Raw genomic sequence first — 18,659 nt, forward strand, 5'->3', positions numbered from 1 at the left:
TTCTCGGTTCACGCCTGGGCCTTTTATAGGCTGCGTTTCTCCCCCTCTCTCCCCTGTTCCAAGTTGAGATAAAGATGGATCAACGGCAGCGGGATAAGGCTGAAAGATTCTTGCTTGATCTCCGGGCGTGCTATGGATAACATGGGATGAAAATGGAGTTGATCCGGAATGAGATGAGAGCTGGGAGTCTGTTTGATGGTTATGTGAGAAGATCTCGGAACAGGGGAGTGATGCAAGACGCGGGCGGCTGGCAGCTGGGACTTGAGCTTATCCGGGAGAGGATGCTCTGTTCCGTGAAGCTTGGATAGAGTGACGTTGAATCCTAGCTGGTCGTGGGATAAGGATGAACTCGGACGGATTCGTGAGCTGGGAGTAAGGCTGCGGATGTTTGGGAGCTCTCTAGAACGAATTTGGGTGAAGAGGATTCGGCTGGGATTGGTTCTGTTAAGAAACATGGGATGAGGATGCGGACGAGATGAACTTGAATATGGCTCGGTTCTGGTTGAATGTCGTGGAACAGGGGAGTTGGGAAGGACGTGGAGGAGATGAGCTGGGCGTGATCCACGGAATGGGGAGATGAAGATGAAGATTGTGGACTGAGAGGATCTCGGCTGGGAGCTGGATGGGAAGACGTTGGAAGGAACGCGGATGGGAGGAATCCAGAAGGGGAGATGGGATAATGATGGAACAGGGGAAGCGGAACGGCTGGGAAGTTTGGGGTGTTGAATTTGGTTCGTGGATCACGGGAGGATGAAGATGAAGTTGGGATGAATTTGGACGTTGGGAGATTAAGCCGGAAGAGATCTTTGGGTGACGATTGGCTTGGTTTGAAAGAGGGAAGAGAGATACGACTGTGATGTGGAGCAATGTATGCGGATGGGAAGGAAGCAGAGGAGGCTGTGAACGGTGGATAAGAACTGATGTTGGTTGGGAGATGATAGGATGTTTGGAGGAAATCTAGGAAGATGAACTGGGATGCAGGGGATTCGAAAGTCATGGGAAGAAGAAATGATTCGTGAGCTGGGATATTCGGGATAAAGATACGATGGGAAGAGGACGTAGACGCTGGGGAATATGTTTGCATAAATCTTGTTTTTATCCGTGGGTGGTTGGGATGGATGGGAGGAGTCACGAAAGAGTATTTTTTTGGAGTTAATCTAGAACTGTGGCTCTGTTCCTTGGTTTCGTTTTGGGTCCAAATGAAGGCTGGAGTGTGGGATGGACTCGGAACAAGATGAGATGGAATGAAGGGGGATTTGCATGATAGCGTGGCTTGTTTGAAGATTCTAATTTGGTTTGGCTGGAAAGATAGAATTAATTCTATTTGGCTGGGAGCATATGTGGGAAGAGAATTAGATGACTAAGATGTGACGCAGGGAAGTTTTGTTGAGCCAAATATGGGAAAGAAACAAGGAAATTGGGATGAATCTGAGAGGGTCTTGATTTGCGGGGCTGCATGCGATTTAGGTCCAGGAATAATCCCTAATGAACTTGACTCAACCTGCATATATTAGACTCAATCAGTAAATAAGTAAAACTTGAATTACCTTTAATAATGCAATGATGAAGGTAACACATTTTTTAGTTGAATTTATAAAATATATGAATTAAAATAATGATAAGTGCTATGAATAAGATATTAATTTATGCATTATTTAGCACTTATCAGATTTTCTTGGAGTCGACTCGTCTCTTAGAGCCGGAAAGACAGGTCTTCTGTCTTTGAACTTGAACTGTCTCGGAGTCGACTCGGACTTTGCGAGAGTCAACTCGGCTCTCAGACACCGAAATACTGATCTTCTGTCTTTGGAGTTGAACTGCCTCGGAGTCGACTCGGACTTTGCGGGAGTCGACTCGGCTCTCAAACACCGAAGTACCGGTCTTCTGTCTTTGGAGTTGAACTGCCTTGGAGTCGACTCGGACTTTGCGGAAGTCGACTCGGCTCTCAGACATGAAGTTGGCTCTCTGACTTTTAGCCTTGCATTTCTCTGAGAGTCGACTCTTACTTTCTTAGGAGTCGACCTGCCAACCGTCGGAGTCGACTCGAGTTCTTCGGAAGTCGACTCGGCTCTCAGAGTCCAAAATGGCTTCTCTGTCTTTCTGTCTGTTACTCCATGGAGTCGACTCGTACTTTGCTGGAATCGACTCGGCAAACATCGGGGTCGACTCGAATTCTTCCGGAGTCGACTCGGTGACAGGTTCTGAGATATATCTTTCTGTCCGGCTGTCTGTTCTCAGTCGGGGTCGACTCGTAATGTGTAGGAGTCGACTCGAGCTTGTGCCAGTGCTTCTGATACGCTTGGAGTCGACTCATAATCTTCCGGAGTCGACTCGAGCTTCAGACTTTGGTCCAAATTGATTTCCATACTTAGCCAAAATGTATTGAACCAAGGCTAGAGATAATTAAACATAAATTCACAAATATTTGGCTGAAACACTAGATTGAATTCATTAGTATAACATAAGATATACTCAAATGCTTTGAGCTCATCAAAATTAAATAGGGTTATAATCAATCACTCCACAATCTCCCCCTTTTTGATGATGACAAAACATTGAGTATTTGTAAAGTGAATTGCTCAACTAAAAAGAAGATTTATAATAAAGTTTTGAAATGAATTCAAGTGTCTAGTTATTTAATTTATCCAAAATTGAAAAGTGTGAAACAGTAAATCCTAAAGTTAAAGCTCCCCCTTTCATTTGGAATTATATAAGCCTTCATGTCTTGCAATCAATTGTTTGGCTTATATGTGTTTAATGAATTTGCTTTCTTAAGATTTCAGATTCTCCCCCTCAATATGTGCATTCAATTTTGTTTAGATTCTCTGAATTTTCTTTTAATGTCTTGAAGCTTTTGAGCTTAAATTTTTGGTTTTAGAGGGAAAATCTGCCAATTTGCTCTTGAGTATGATTCAACTAATCTCCGAATATTCCTTGAATGGATTCTGGAGATTACTCCTTTAGGAGCCCCAACAGAGAGATAATGAGCCTCGAGGTATCGAATCCACTTAGAACAAATTACTTTGTGCTTTAGGAATTTTCTTTTTATTGATTCCCCTTTTTACATTTCAATTCAATATATTTTCTCCCCCTTTTTGTCATCATAGCAAAAAGGCAGAAAGCGCAGAAAAGTATAAGAACTCAAGAATGCACAATTTTTGTAAGAAAGTATCTACTCATTGTATTGATGCTAATTTGAGTACAATTGTAGAGAAAAATACAAGTATAGAGCAAATACATCATCAGATAGAAAACAAAGCTACACTAGGGTTTCTTTGTAGTGGAGGATGTGGATCCAGTTCTAAGCCTATTCATTTGCATGACTAGGCTTAACCCCTCAGAAACGTTCCCTAGCTGTACGATGATCTCCGAGGTGGCCCTCGACTGAATAGTGCTGAGCTCGGTCACACTCTGCTGGAGGGTGTCAAGTTTGGAGATCAGTACATTGGCTAGTCTCTCTGCACCCTGACTCTGGTTGCCTAGTTCATGTTTGATGCTATCTCGCATCTCCCTTGTGTCGTCCTTGACGTCACTTATGTTCCAGTATTGACCTTGAACTAGGCTTCGAATGTTGAATATCTCCTCCTTCAGATTTGCAACCATCTCTGTCACGGCTGCTAAGGAGGGAACTAGCTCGGTGGAGGGAGTACTCTGAGGACCTCGGAGCTCCCTCAGCAGATCATCTCGCAAATCCCTCACTATCTCCTGCCGCAGCTCTCGGAGCTGCTCAGAAGAAATGCGGACCTCCAGTGGCTGCTGCTGAGTAGATGGGGCAGTGGAGGTGGAGGGCTCTGTATGTGCAGGACCAGAGGTAGAAGGATGGGTGGGTAGATCTGTATGGTGGTCCTGGTCATGATCAGAGGTAGGAGAGTGATGAGTGGTAGGGTCAGATGAAGTGGAAGGTCTCCGTACCCAGACTCCCTCTACTCTATGAAATCCCATCCTATGAAGAGTCCCCTCACCCATGCGATCTGTGTGACGCAGTGAGCGAGAGGGTTCCCCCTCAGGAACGGGGACCTCTAACTCCCTAAATATCAAGGTGAACAGCATGCCATAGGGAAGACTGAGCCTAGGTTTATCTAGAGGCTCACAGAGGTACTTGTAGATAAGTTTGGGGAAGTTGATAGGAGTGTCCTGGAGTATATGGTACATCAAGGCTAGGTCCCTCTCGGAGATAAAGTCAAACCTCCCAGTCTTTGGAAAGAGAGTCCTAGAAATGACACTAAAGAGAAGTCGCATTTCAGTCGACAGCTGATTTGCGAACACCTCCTCTATGGGGGACTGTGGAGGACTCCCTAAAACTGCTGTAAGGGCCTCAGTCCTATCTAGAGGGTGACTGGGAGAGATCCCTTCTTGGGAAAGATGGAGGACTTGAGCAATGACGTCCTCCGAGATAAATATAGGGACACCTGCTACGGTTCCCTGGATACCACCACTACCCCGGGCTACAGTCCCATAAAATTTCCTAACTAACCCCGGTAAGTTGGGAGGTCTAAGGAACAGAAAAACTCTAGCCCTTGTGCCCTAAGAAGATGCCCTAGGGTGAAGCTTTCCCGGGAGAGGAAGTCAAAGTTGACTTTCCTCCCGGTGGAGACCGCCTTCCCGGCGCACGGACACGAGGGAACCGGCCTAGGCAGGGAAGAAACCGGAGGTGGTTGCCTCACGGGTTCATTTCGAGCCTTCGACCGTCGCTCGGCCCCGCTCGCAGAGATGGGTCTCTTCCGGCTCGGGACAACTGCTTTCCTAGGCATTTTTGACCTAGACACGGGAGAGGAACTAGGAGAAATGGAGGAAAACTCGATGGAGAAGACCTAGAATGGGTCGGAGACGAGGTCGGAGACGGCTCTAGGATTTTGGAACAGTGTCGGCTGTGAATAGAAGTGGGGATTGAACGTTTCGATTAGGGTTAAAACATCGGATTCCCGACCTCGAGTCGACTCCAGTAAGTTGCGAGTCGACTCGACCTCGAGTCGACTCTAAAATATGCGCGAGTCGACTCCCCTATGAGCCGACTCTAAAATGTATCCGAGTCGACTCGAACTCTGGCACGCACCCAAAAATCATGTTATTTTCGTGCCACAAGAGATAGTTATAGACTTATCCATGATTTAGGAGCTGAATTGATGATCATAGATAAGAAGTCCTATGTTTACCATAGACTAATCCTCAAAATCTATGAACTAGAGGAGAGTATCACGAGAATGGATTAATCACTCCTAACCCTCTTCTAAGCATACAAAAGTGATCCTCACTCAGGGGTTTTGTGAAGATATCAGCAAGTTGATCATCAGTACACACAAATTGAAGTGTCACATCATCATTCAGTACATGATCTCTTATGAAGTGATGTCTTATCTCAATATGTTTAGTTCTTGAGTGCTGAATTGGATTTTTAGTTAGATTAATGGCACTTGTATTATCACAGTTAATGGGAATTTTATCTTGTTTAATGCCATAATCTTCAAGTTGTTGTTTAATCCACAAGATTTGAGCACAACAACTCCCGGCAGCAACATATTCGGCTTCCGCCGTAGATAATGCAACCGAGTTTTGTTTCTTGCTAAACTAAGAGATTAAATTTTCTCCCAAAAATTGACATGACCCGCTGGTGCTTTTTCTATCAAGTTTACAACCAGCAAAATCAGAATCTGTATACCCTATTAAGTTTATGCTAGATTCTTTAGAGTACCATAAACCTATATTTTTCGTTCCTATTAGGTATTTAAAGATTCTCTTAACTGCAATTAAATGTGATTCCTTAGGATTAGATTGATATCTAGCACACATGCATACACTAAACATGATATCAGGTCTACTTGCAGTGAGATATAATAAAGATCCTATCATACCTCTATACATCTTTTGATCTACTGATTTACCTGATTCATCTTGGTCTAGTTTGCATGATGAACTCATGGGTGTGCTGATTGACTTGTTTTCTTCCATATCAAACTTCTTAAGCATCTCCTTGATGTATTTGGCTTGATTGATGAAGATCCCTTCTTCAGATTGTTTGATTTGGAGCCCGAGGAAATAGTTCAGCTCTTCCATCATGCTCATTTCAAATTCACTCTGCATTAGGTCAGCAAATTCTTCGCAGAGGCGATTGTTAGTAGCACCGAAATAATATCATCTACATAAATCTGAACTACTAACATATCTTTGTTTTTTCTTTTCAAAAACAATGTTGTATCAAGATTTCCTCTAGAGAATTCATGATCTAACAGAAATTTGCTAAGTCTTTCATACCATGCTCTAGGTGCTTGTTTCAAACCATAAAGTGCTTTGTTTAATTTATACACATGATTGGGGTATTGATGATTTTCAAAACCAGGAGGTTGTTCTACATACACCTCCTCATTAATATATCCATTCAAAAAGGCACTTTTTACATCCATTTGAAATAATTTGAAATCTTTAGAGCATGCAAATGCTAGTAACAATCTAATTGCCTCAAGTCTAGCTACCGGAGCAAAGGTTTCATCAAAGTCTATACCTTCTTCTTGATTATACCCCTTTGCTACTAGTCTAGCCTTGTTCCTAATCACGATTCCATTTTCATCAAGTTTATTTTTATATATCCATTTGGTTCCTATTATTGAATATTCAGAGGGTCGTTCAACTAGGTTCCATACCTTGTTTCTAGTGAATTGGTTTAGTTCTTCTTGCATTGCATTAATCCAATTTACATCCTTTTCAGCTTCTTCTATGTGTTTAGGTTCAAAGTGTTAGACAAATGCTAGATGATTATTTAAGTTCCTAAGAGATGCTCTAGTCCTAACAGGTTGAGATGGATCATCTAAAATTAATTCCTTAGGATGCCCATGAGCATACCTCCAAGCCTTAGTCAGCTCATGATCCACAATTGCCTCTTGGCTTGTTGATGCATTTCCAATTAGTTTTTGTTCATCTTCTTGTAATGTCATCTCATCAATCTTTTCTTCAAGAATTTCTGCATCATCATCAGGAGCAACTCTCTTGCTAGAAGAGATATCATTAGTATCATCAAAAACAACATGTATAGATTCTTCAATAACAAGGTTTCTTTTGTTAAATACTCTATATGCTTTACTTGATGTAGAATATCCCAAAAAGATACCTTCATCAGATTTAGAATCAAATTTACCTAAGTTATGAATGAAACACCTACATCCAAAAATATGAAAATAGTTTACTTTGGGCTTTCTATTCTTCCAAAGTTCATAAGGTGTTTTCTTTATAATGGGTCTCAATAGAACTCTATTTAGGATATGACATGATGTATTAATGGCTTCTCCCCAAAAATACTTAGGGAGGGTACTTTCACATAACATGATTCTAGCCATTTTCTCTAGGGTTCTATTCTTTCTTTCCACAACTCCATTTTGTTGTGGTGTCCTAGGTGCAGAGAAATTATGAGTTATCCCCTTTTTACTACAAAATTCATCAAATAGATGATTTTCAAATTCCGTTCCATGGTCACTTCTAATAGCTATGACTGAAGCATCTCTCGCATTAGTTACTTCCTTATAAAATTTCTTAAATACAGAAAGCGCTTGATCTTTATGAGCTAAGAACATGACCCAAGTATATCTAGAAAAATTATCTACAATAACAAGACCATATTTGTTACCACCTAGACTTGTGGTTCTAGTTGGTCCAAATAGATCCATGTGTAGTAGTTCAAGAGGTCTAGAGGTAGAGACACAATTTATGGATTTAAAGGAGTTCCTTGATTGTTTGCCATATTGACAAGCTTCACAGATTTTATTTTTCTCAAATTTTAGTTTTGGCAAACCTATTACAGAATCTCTTTTAACTAACTTAGATATTGTATCCATACTTGCATGTCCTAATTTACGGTGCCATAACCAACTTGCATCATTAACCTTAGTATCACTAGCAACTAAGCAAGGGCTGTTTTTAGCAAGATCATCTAGATCTACTACATAGACATTTCTACGTCTTATTCCTTTGAATACTAAGCTATTATCAATTGAGTTGGTTATGATGCATAAGGATGGTTTAAACAGAACATCAAAACCCTTATCACATAATTGACTTATGCTAAGTAAGTTATGTTTAAGACCATCTACTAATCGTACATTATCAACAAAAGTTGAGGAGGTGATTTGTACTTTACCTATACCAACGATGTGACCTTGGTTATTGTCTCCAAATGTCACTGCACCTTCCTTTTTAGGCTCAAGGGTGAAGAATTGGTCTTTGTCACCCGTCATGTGTCTTGAGCAGCCACTATCCAAGTACCAACAGTTTTTGTCGACCTTGGCTGCAAGACACTCCTACACAAGGAAATCATACAATTTTAGGTACCCAAGTTTTCTTGGGTCCTTCATGGTTAGTAATGTTGGTTCCTTTTGGAACCCAAACCTTTTTAATTTTTTTTTAGCTATTCCTTTTCTATGATCACACACATTAGCTTTATGTCCTATTTTTCCACAGCAAAAACAGATTATATTCTTAATTTTGCTTTCCCCTGCTTTTACAAAGAAATTACTAAGAAGCTTTTGCTTATTTTTAGGTTTATACCCTAAACCAGCTCTATTGAACACAGCTCGTTGACTATTAAGTATCATTTCTAATTTTTCAGAACTATATGTAAACTTTTCTACAAAAGGTTTGTATTTTTCAAGTTCTTGTGCCAACTTTTGTTTTTCTGTTTTTAGTGCGTTTAGGTCTTTTGTGAAATTATCTTTAATAGTTTGTTTATCCTTTTTAAGTTCAGAAATTTTCTTGGTTAGTTTTTCGTTATCTTTAATCAAGGTATTAGTTTTTTGAATTAACATTTGCTTGCTTGTTTTAAGTTCTAAATTTTCTTTAATGATAAAATCCTTATCCTTAACTAATTTATCATATTTATGGAGGTGAGATTGATTGGTTAGTTTTAGCTCTTTATTCTTAAGATTTATTGTCTTATATTCTTCCATTAATTCATTAAACGCATCATACAATTCATCAAAGATAAAATCTAAATGCGTTTCAGATGTTGCCTCATTTTCGTTTGCCATAAAACAGAGGTTGGCCTTTTTCTCTTGTTCCTCATCCGATGATGATGATGATGAATCGGAATCCGATAGGGTGGAGACAAGGACTTTCTTTTTCTTATACTTGCTGCCCTTCTTGAGCAAAGGACAGTCTGCTCTGAAGTGTCCCGGCTTCTTACATTCATAGCATCCGATTCCCTCATTTTTCCTTTTCTTACCTTTATCCTTGTAATAGAAACTTGAGGGACCTCTCCTTTGGTGAAAGGACTTCTTTCGGTTGATGAATTTTCTGAACTTACACACGAGAAGAGCCTCATCATCATCTCCCTCATGATCTTCTTCTTCACTGCTGCTACTGCAAGATAAATCCTTGTTAGAAGAAGTAGATTTGAGAGCTATTACCTTTTTCTTATGAGAGAATTCTTCTTCGCTGTGTTGTTTCATTGTGAGCTCGTGCGTCATTAGGGATCCAAGAAGCTCCTCAAGTGAAAGCTTGTTCAAGTCCTTGGCTTCTTGGATTGCCGTAACCTTGGCCTCCCATGACCTTGGCAAACATCGAAGAACTTTTCTGACAAGGTCACTGTTAGTATAATTTTTGCCAAGGCTTTTTAGGCCATTGACAATGTCAGTAAATCTAGTAAACATGCAAGTGATAGTTTCATTTGAATCCATCTTAAATAATTCATACTTTTGAACTAATATATTTATTTTAGATTCTTTTACTTGATTTGTGCCCTCGTAGGTCACTTCAAGTCTATCCCATATCTCTTTTGCAGAATTGCAAATAGAGACTCTATTGAATTTATTTCGGTCTAAAGCATAATAAAGCACATTCATTGCTTTGGCATTTTGTTGTGCCTTCCTTATATCATTGTCATCCCAATCCTTTTCAAGTTTGGGTATAGTAACACCCTCTACAAAAATTGATGGGATGTATGGTCCATTAAGTATGGTGGTCCACATCTCATAGTCTTGTGCTTGGATAAATATTCTTATCCTAGCCTTCCAATATGAGTAGTCGGTTCCATTGAAGAATAGAGGTCTATGGGTGGACTGGCCCTCAATATGAGAAGATCCAAATGGGGTTGTCATTTTGATCTTTTACTCTTTTGGTAGAAGAGTTCTAGCTCTGATACCACTTGTTGCCCAAAAAGACAACCCAAGAGGGGGGGTGAATTGGGTTTTAAAGTAATTATTGTAATTAAAAAAACTTTGTGAGTAACTAATTAAAACTTATTGCAAGTGGATTAATTAGTTGCTATATGCAGTGGATGAAGGGAAAGGAAGAGACAATGAAATAATCACAAACACAAGCGATTTTATAGTGGTTCGGAGCTAACCCTTGCTCCTACGTCCACTCCCCAAGCCTCACTTGGGAGTTCACTATAATCCCTCGGATTACAGCCGGTTATTTTACAAGTTCACAACCCAACTTATTGTTTTACGAGATCACAATGAACTCGGTCGGTTTTCACAGGCTCACCGACTAGAACCACCCGATTATTTTCTCGGGATCATAATCAAACCCTTACACCGTTGGTTTTAACCTCGGCTCACCAACAAACCTTAACACCCTTGATTCAATCCCCTGATTGAATCAAGTAAGAAACAAATAGTTTGAAACAAGTAAAAAAGGAAGCTTCTCAAAAAGCGTATTTAAACAATATAAACAAGGAAGAGTTAGAAGCCCTCAAACAGATTTTGGAGGTGGAGGAAGGGGCTTTTCAAACTCTTTGACTCCTCTTGAATTTGTTGAATATTTGTTGTCAGGAGGAGAGCCTTGAATGTGAGGAAGACGGTTGGAGAGTAGACTTCAATGCACTTCTTTCTTCTTTTTCTTGTAATTACTCTAGAGAGCCTTTGGTTGGTGGAAATCCCTTTTGCTTTCAATGGAGTCTCTCTTTCTTACTCTATTACTGTTCACTCAGGCTATTTAAGCCATTCCCAACGAAAAATAGCCGTTAGATACACTTTGATGGCCGTTCTGCACACACTGCAACTCCTGACAAAATGTCCGTTAGGATCGGAGTCGACTCGCTCGATCAGGAGTCGACTCGAGTGTTGCTAGAGTCGACTCATGCTTTACTGGAGACGACTCGGCCACTATTCAAAATTCGAAATAATGTGCCGTCCCGTTCTGGAGTCGACTCGGCTGAACCTGGAGTCGACTCGCCAATTGTCCGGAGATGACTTTTCCTTCTGGAGACGACTCGATCTTTAGGATTCCAAAATCATCCTCTCGATTTTACTTCCTCGAGTCGACTCGAATTTCCTTGGAGTCGACTCGTCTCTTAGAGCCGGAAAGACAGGTCTTCTGTCTTTGAACTTGAACTGTCTCGGAGTCGACTCGGACTTTGCGGGAGTCGACTCGGCTCTCAGACACCGAAATACCGATCTTCTGTCTTTGGAGTTGAACTGCCTCAGAGTCGACTCGGACTTTGCAGGAGTCGACTCGGCTCTCAGACACCGAAGTACTGGTTTTCTGTCTTTGGAGTTGAACTGCCTTGGAGTCGACTCGGACTTTGCGGGAGTCGACTCGGCTCTCAGACATGAAGTTGGCTCTCTGACTTTTAGCCTTGCATTTCTCTGAGAGTCGACTCTTGCTTCCTTAGGAGTCGACCTGCCAACCGTCGGAGTCGACTCGAGTTCTTCGGGAGTCGACTCGGCTCTCAGAGTCCAAAATGGCTTCTCTGTCTTTCTGTCTGTTACTCCATGGAGTCGACTCGTACTTTGCTGGAGTCGACTCGGCAAACATCGGGGTCGACTCGAATTCTTCCGGAGTCGACTCCGTGACAGGTTCTGAGATATATCTTTCTGTCCGGCTGTCTGTTCTCAGTCGGAGTCAACTCGTAATGTGTAGGAGTCGACTCGAGCTTGTGCCAGTGCTTCTGATACGCTTGGAGTCGACTCGTAATCTTCCAGAGTCGACTCGAGCTTCAGACTTTGGTTCAAATTGATTTCCATACTTAGCCAAAATGTATTGAACCAAGGCTAGAGATAATTAAACATAAATTCACAAATATTTGGCTGAAACACTAGATTGAATTCATTAGTATAACATAAGATATACTCAAATGCTTTGAGCTCATCAAAATCAAATAGGGTTATAATCAATCACTCCACAGAGTCGACCCAATCCTCAAGTCTAAAGAAAACAAGTCTCTGGAATCCCTGAGAGGGTCGACCCAAATGGAACCTGAGTCGACCCAACCTTGAGTCGACCCCAAATGACCCTGAGTCGACCCAAAAGACAGTGTCAATTCAAAATCAGTTCTCTGAAAACCCTGAGAGGGTCGACCCAAGTGGAATTTGAGTCGACCCAAAAAGAGTTGAGTCGACCCAAGTGAAGATCGGCTGAAATATAAGATTCTGTGTTTCCTGAGAGGGTGACCCCAATGTAGCATGAGTCGACCCAAGTGAAAGTTGGGTCGACCCCAGTAAAAGTTGAGTCGACCCAAGCACGGGCAAAAGCATAACGTCTAGTTCTGCAGAAGTACCTTCTGTCCTTCAGACATCCAAGTGACTTCTTGTCATGGTCACGCTCAGTACCCTTGTTCTTAACAAGCACCTGCACTATTACTTCAGTGTCTCCACACCGTGGACTCGAGTCTCGTCCATCCATAGGGAAAGTAATGTGTGCACTGATCTCATCGGATCGATCACCATCCTCGTGATGATCCATCGATCAGGAGTGTTTAGAAATTAATCACTAATGATACATGGCTCAAATTCTCAACTCTTGAGAAAATGCATCATCATCTTATTAATTTCTTGGACGATTCATGGACACAATAACAATATGAATGAAAAAGATGCCTTTCATTTATTCAATAATAAATAGTCAAGTACAAAATTATGTCCCTAGAATTAACAATGTGTCAGCCAGATTGGCTTCTAGGGCATACATCTAACACATATAAAATTTATAATAATAATAATAACTAAATATTCACGATTCACTGTTCATATGAATAGTGTCCAGTTAAAACACTGTTCATATGAACAGTGTTTAAAAAAAAAAAATCAAAATGCCGAAAACACTGTTCATATGAACAGTGTTCGTGAAATCACTGTTCATGTGAACAGTGTTAGAGAAAAAAATAAATAATAAAAAATAAAAAAATGGGAATTCACTGTTTATCTTCTTCCTCCCGTAGTCGGCTACCTTCTCCGCCATCACCGACCAGATCCCGCAGTGCCTCCCACGATGCAATCCTTCCCACCTGTGCGATCAAAGGAGCTCGTCCCAGCGTCGTCGTCGTCCCCGAGTCCTCCGCCATCGACCGTGTGCGGCATCTTCCCCTCCGTGATCGACGACCCTGCCGCCCAGAAATCCCTCCAAATCAGCCCGGTCCTCCGCCCTCGCTTCAAAATAAGGCGTCTTCCGCATCCGAGCAGCTGCAGCACCGTCTTCATCCCCGGATGTTCCGCCAGCAACCAGCACCTGCAAATCAAGCCTGAGATCCCGCGGCCCCTCTTCCTCCTCTCCCGCAATCTGCCTCCCGGCACTATGCCCCGGAATCAGCCGCCGTGATCCCTCCTTCCTCCTCTCAGTGTGCGCCGGACGGCTATAAAAGGGGGGCTGAGGCGTTCGGTGGAAGGGGGAGGAGGGGGCTCGGTTCAACAAAAAACAGGGGAGGCCCTGTTTCAGTGAAGGGCCGAACTAGAAGAAAAAAAAAAGAGAAGGAAAAGAAATAGAAAAAAAAAGAGGATACTTTGGAAAATTATGAGGCAGGTGGCGTGGATCCTCTCAGCGAGCCGATCAAAGTCGCCGAGCATCATGAGCAGCTAAACCTCGGTTTAGGGGTTGACGAAGCCATAGAGGAGTATCCGTTTTGTTCTTATTGATTTGAGTTTGTATCGTAAGATTGTTGCATGATGAAGAATTTATCAATTGATCTTATGATTTATTCAATTTATGTGAATTGTTTATCTTGCAGAAAATACTTTACATAGATTCCTCTATTTCATCGAATCCTACACCTGTGGTTTGGAGGAGATATTCATGTGACTCAATTTTATTTTTTAATGATTTAATGATCAGATGCATCATGCTAGGTTAGACAGGCCATGCTTATTGTTAGAATAGATGGTTTGTGCTAGACTTAGATGATTCATGCTGCGAATTAATCATAATTTTTAATGATTGCTTTGGCTTGTAGTCGGAAGCAATTAAGTCTTAAATACAACTCAATCATTAAAAGCGTCACGGATACAACTCTATCGGTGGAATCTAGCCCTAAACACCTCTCTACATTGATAATTCGTACTACTATATCCACATTAATTCTTAGTTTCTATCATTTACTCTAGCCTATGTCCTTTGAAGTCATTATTTAATTAGGAAAAATAACTTATTCTTCAATTCCTGTGGACCGACATCCGTAATCACTATTCTACAGGATACGTGCTATTGCGTGGTTTACTTTTGAAATTGAAAGAACCGATCACACACGCAATCCATCGCCAAGCTAGAATCCCAAATGGGGCAACTAGCGAATGCACTGAACAAGCGAGAGGAAGAAAAGCTTCCAAGCCAACCACTAAGTAATCCTAGAGGAAATACATGGCTCAAGAAAATCAACTAAATGCAATTCATCATGAACAAGCCAATGCTTTGACTACCCTAAGGAGTGGATGTGTAGTAGACAATAAGATTGGGGAGGACAACAATAAGGAAGGTGAAGAAGAGGATAGAAATGTGTCAAATGAAAATCTAAAACCTTCTTCTTCTTCTTCTTCAGCTAGTCCACCTTCTGCCAAAACCCACATCCCAAAGGCCCCATTTCCTGAAGCTTTTAATTCACCCTCTCCCTTTGACAAAAAGGGAAACTTCACTAGAGGAGATGATGGAGGTTTTCAAACAAGTTAAAATCAACCTTCCGCTTCTTGATGCTATTAGACAAGTTTCCTCCTATGCCAAATTTCTCAAAGATCTTTGTACCCAAAAGCGAAAATCTAGGACACATGTGCCTAAAAAGTGAGTTCTATTCTCCAACACAACACCCCTATGAAATTCAAAGATCCTGGTGCTCCCACCATCTCCTGTGTCTTAGGAAATAATTTCATTGATCGAGCATTCTTAGATCTAGAGGCAAGTGTCAACCTTTTACCTTATTCAGTTTATGAGAAACTTGGGTTAGGTGAGTTAAAACCAATCTCAGTATCCCTTCAATTGGCTGATCGATCTGTAAAAACATCATGTGGGATAATTGAGATGTTCTTGTCAAGGTAGACAAATTCTATTTTTCAGTAGATTTCATCGTCCTTGATATGGAACATGAACCTAATCCTAAGAAACAAATCCCCGTGATCCTTGGGCGCCCTTTTTTAGCAACAGCCAATGCGTGCATCAATTGTAGAACGGGGGTAATGAACATATCATTTGGGAACATAAAGGTAAAATTAAATGTGTTCAATGCAGCCGACCAACCCGTGAGAAAAGTTGAGTGTTTTATAATAGATAAAATAGATGACCTCATAGAAGGAGATGCAAAAACTATCTCACTGTGTCTGGCTGAAGACAATAAACTTAGCGCTTGATGAGAATGCAAAATATCATATTTTTTTTCTTAATGTTTAGTCTTTAGTATATTTATTTTGTACCTAAATGTACTCATTATTCTTATATTCTAATTTAGGATGCAAATGGAAGCGTTAAGTACAAAACGAAGCTAATTGGGTGCTTTTGGACAGTTTCAATATTACTTCGTAATCCGAGCATAACTTTTCCATCCGAGCTCTGATTGAGATGATTCAAGATGCTATGGAATGCCAAGAAAATGCTCTACAACCTTTATGTTTTGAGCTTTGATAGATACTAGCTTTATCAAGGTCAAAATTGATCTCAAAGTTGCCGCATGTCCTTAGCCTGCAATACGTGGATTTGACTCGGTCAATTTTCAGAAGTTTCCAGATTTGATGCACGAAAATCCCAGCTGGAAACACCACTTTCCTAGTTATATTAGGACTTTATTTTATTTTTTGTAATTAGTCAGATTTGAATATGTTGCCCAAGGTGACAAGCCAAGAGGGGGGGTGAATTGGTTTCTTTTAAATTTAAACTATCTTACTCAAGTCAAATAGATGGTTAGTAAGCTAAGGCAATTCACAACACAAACAACACAAAGTATAGTGGTTCGGTGCTCTCCTTAGCACCTACGTCCACTCCCCAAGCGACCCCTTGGGAATTCACTATAATCTCGCGGATTACAGTTGGATTGTTTTCCGGGCTCACAATCCAAAAACCTTTGTTGGTTTTACGGGCTCACCAACGAACCTTTACAATTTGGTTTTTCGGGTTCACCAAAAACCTTTGTTGGTTTTACGGGCTCACCAACGAACCTTTACAATTGGTTTTCCGGGTTCACCAATCAACCTACTTCGTTGGTTTTTCGGGCTCACAAACCAACCTTTACAAATAGTTTGACAAACAAAAAGAAAGATTCAAACTCCTAAATGAGCAAATGAAACAATATTAACTACAAAGAAGAGTTAGAAAGTATTTATCGCTTTGAAGTGGCTTTGCTCTTCTTTGTCAAGGATGCTTCACTCTTCAAGGGAGGATGGAGCTCTTGATGACTCTTTGAATCTGCTCAACCCCTTTCTTTGATTCTTGAATGAAGCACTTGAATGAAGAAGATTAGGGCACTTTTGTTTTCTTGTGTACTCTTTTATATCTCTTTCAAAAGTTGTTCTATCTGATGAATAGTGCCCCTTTAAATAGCTTCCCACATCCTTTGGACAAGCCCCAATGGTTAGATTTGAAAAACTAGCCGTTACTGACCTTGGGAAGGACAAAAAGTACATCTGCAGAACTAGCCGTTATGCTTCAGCCCGTGTTTGGGTCGGCTCAACCTGTCCTTGGGTCGACCTAACTTTCACTTGGGTCGACTCAAACATTCCTTGGGTCGACCCTCTCAGAAAACACAGAAACTTGAAATTCAGCCTTCCTTCCCTTGGGTCGACCCAACCATTCTTTGGGTCGACTCAAAGTTCACTTGGGTCGACTCAACTTCTTCTTGGGTCGACTCTCTCAGTAATTCCAGAGAACCATTTCCTGACTTCTTTTTCTGTTTTGCCTTTGGGTCGACCCTCTCAGGATTTGGGTCAACTCAAGCTTGGGTCGACTCAACTACTGTTTGGGTCAACCCTCTCAGTAAATCCAGAGAGCCAATTTTCTGTTTTGTTTCAAGAATCTTGGTGTTTGGGTCGACTCATGCTTTCCTTGGGTCGACCCAACTCACTGTTCATCTGTGCCAATTTTGCAGAAGTGTGCCAAATGACTTCTTGATGTGCCGGGATCGACCCAATCAATCTTTGGGTCGACTTAATCCACTCTTTGCTGCATCTCAATGTTAGATTCATTCAAATGAACAATGAAATATATCTATGTCAATTCATACAAATATACTGAGAGTAATGGACTTATAAATGAAGTATTGATTTAACTTATAACATACTCTAGATAATTGCTTGTTAATCATCAAAATAACACTATCATCCTCAATCTCCCCCTTTTTGATGATTACAAAATAAAGAGTATGAACCTATTGTTATTTGTCTTTGAAATCAGTTTTTGAAAGGGCGTAACTTGCTGAATTTCAGCTTTTCATATATAAGAGTGAAATCTCCCCCTATATCATTTAAATGTTGCCAATTTGACTTTTTGAATTGCTCCCCCTTTCATTTATAATTCATTAGCGATGAAACTTCAAAAATTATGAGTTTCAGGTTATGTATCGGAGTGCGAGAGGTGCGTGCCAAATTCTGAAATTTGATATAAATTTTTGACTTGATCATTTTCATTGTTGCAAATTGCTCCCCCTTAGATGTATATGCTTTCTTATATGATTTTCAATTTGTTTTACAAGTTATTTCTCTTTCTTTCTTTACTTCTCCTTTCTTTAACTTTCTTTACTTCTCCTTTCTCTACTATTCCTCTTTCTTTACTTTTACTCTTATCAATCTTTCTTTACTTACTCTAAAGATATCTTTACTTCTCTCCCCTAAGATCTTTACTTCTCCTAAAATAAATACTCTTACTTTACTTCTCTCCCTTTTTGTTATCATCAAAAAGATACATGGGAAAGATGCAATAAATAGCAAACTTCAAACTTCATTGATCAAAATAGGAACATTTTAATACAGTCATCCCCAAAATGAAAACAAATACAATGTTCCTCAATCAAAGTTTAAAGATACATGATAAAAGCAAAATACACATGAGAACTAGATATCTGGCCTAGGCTCTAAACATAAATGCTAAGATCAGCCTAGGGAGACTCTAACGGCTGGGATCTAGTCCTCATCCTCCTAGTGTATGTGGCGAGGGGAGGTCGTGCCTGGTGAGACTTGAGTCTGGCGTGGAGCACGACGAGCTGGATGACTCTGTGCCGAAATCTCTGACTCAGCAGCCTGTGGCACAGATGGTCCATGGGTCTCTCTCTCTCTTCGGAGTGCTCCTATCTGCTGCCTCAGATCACTGATCTCAGCAGACATGACATCCAACCGGGCGTCCAATCGGCTCGTCAGCCCGTCAGTGATAGTACTCGCCTGAGCTGACATGAGCTCAGTCATCCTGCTCCAGAACTCATCCGTATCTCTTGGAGGAACGGATGATGATGGTCCAGCCTCTGAAGGTGCAGGAGGATGATCCATATGCTCCTCATCCTC

This window comes from Phoenix dactylifera, unplaced genomic scaffold (assembly GCF_009389715.1).
Source record: "Phoenix dactylifera cultivar Barhee BC4 unplaced genomic scaffold, palm_55x_up_171113_PBpolish2nd_filt_p 000829F, whole genome shotgun sequence".
Lineage (NCBI taxonomy): Eukaryota > Viridiplantae > Streptophyta > Magnoliopsida > Arecales > Arecaceae > Phoenix > Phoenix dactylifera.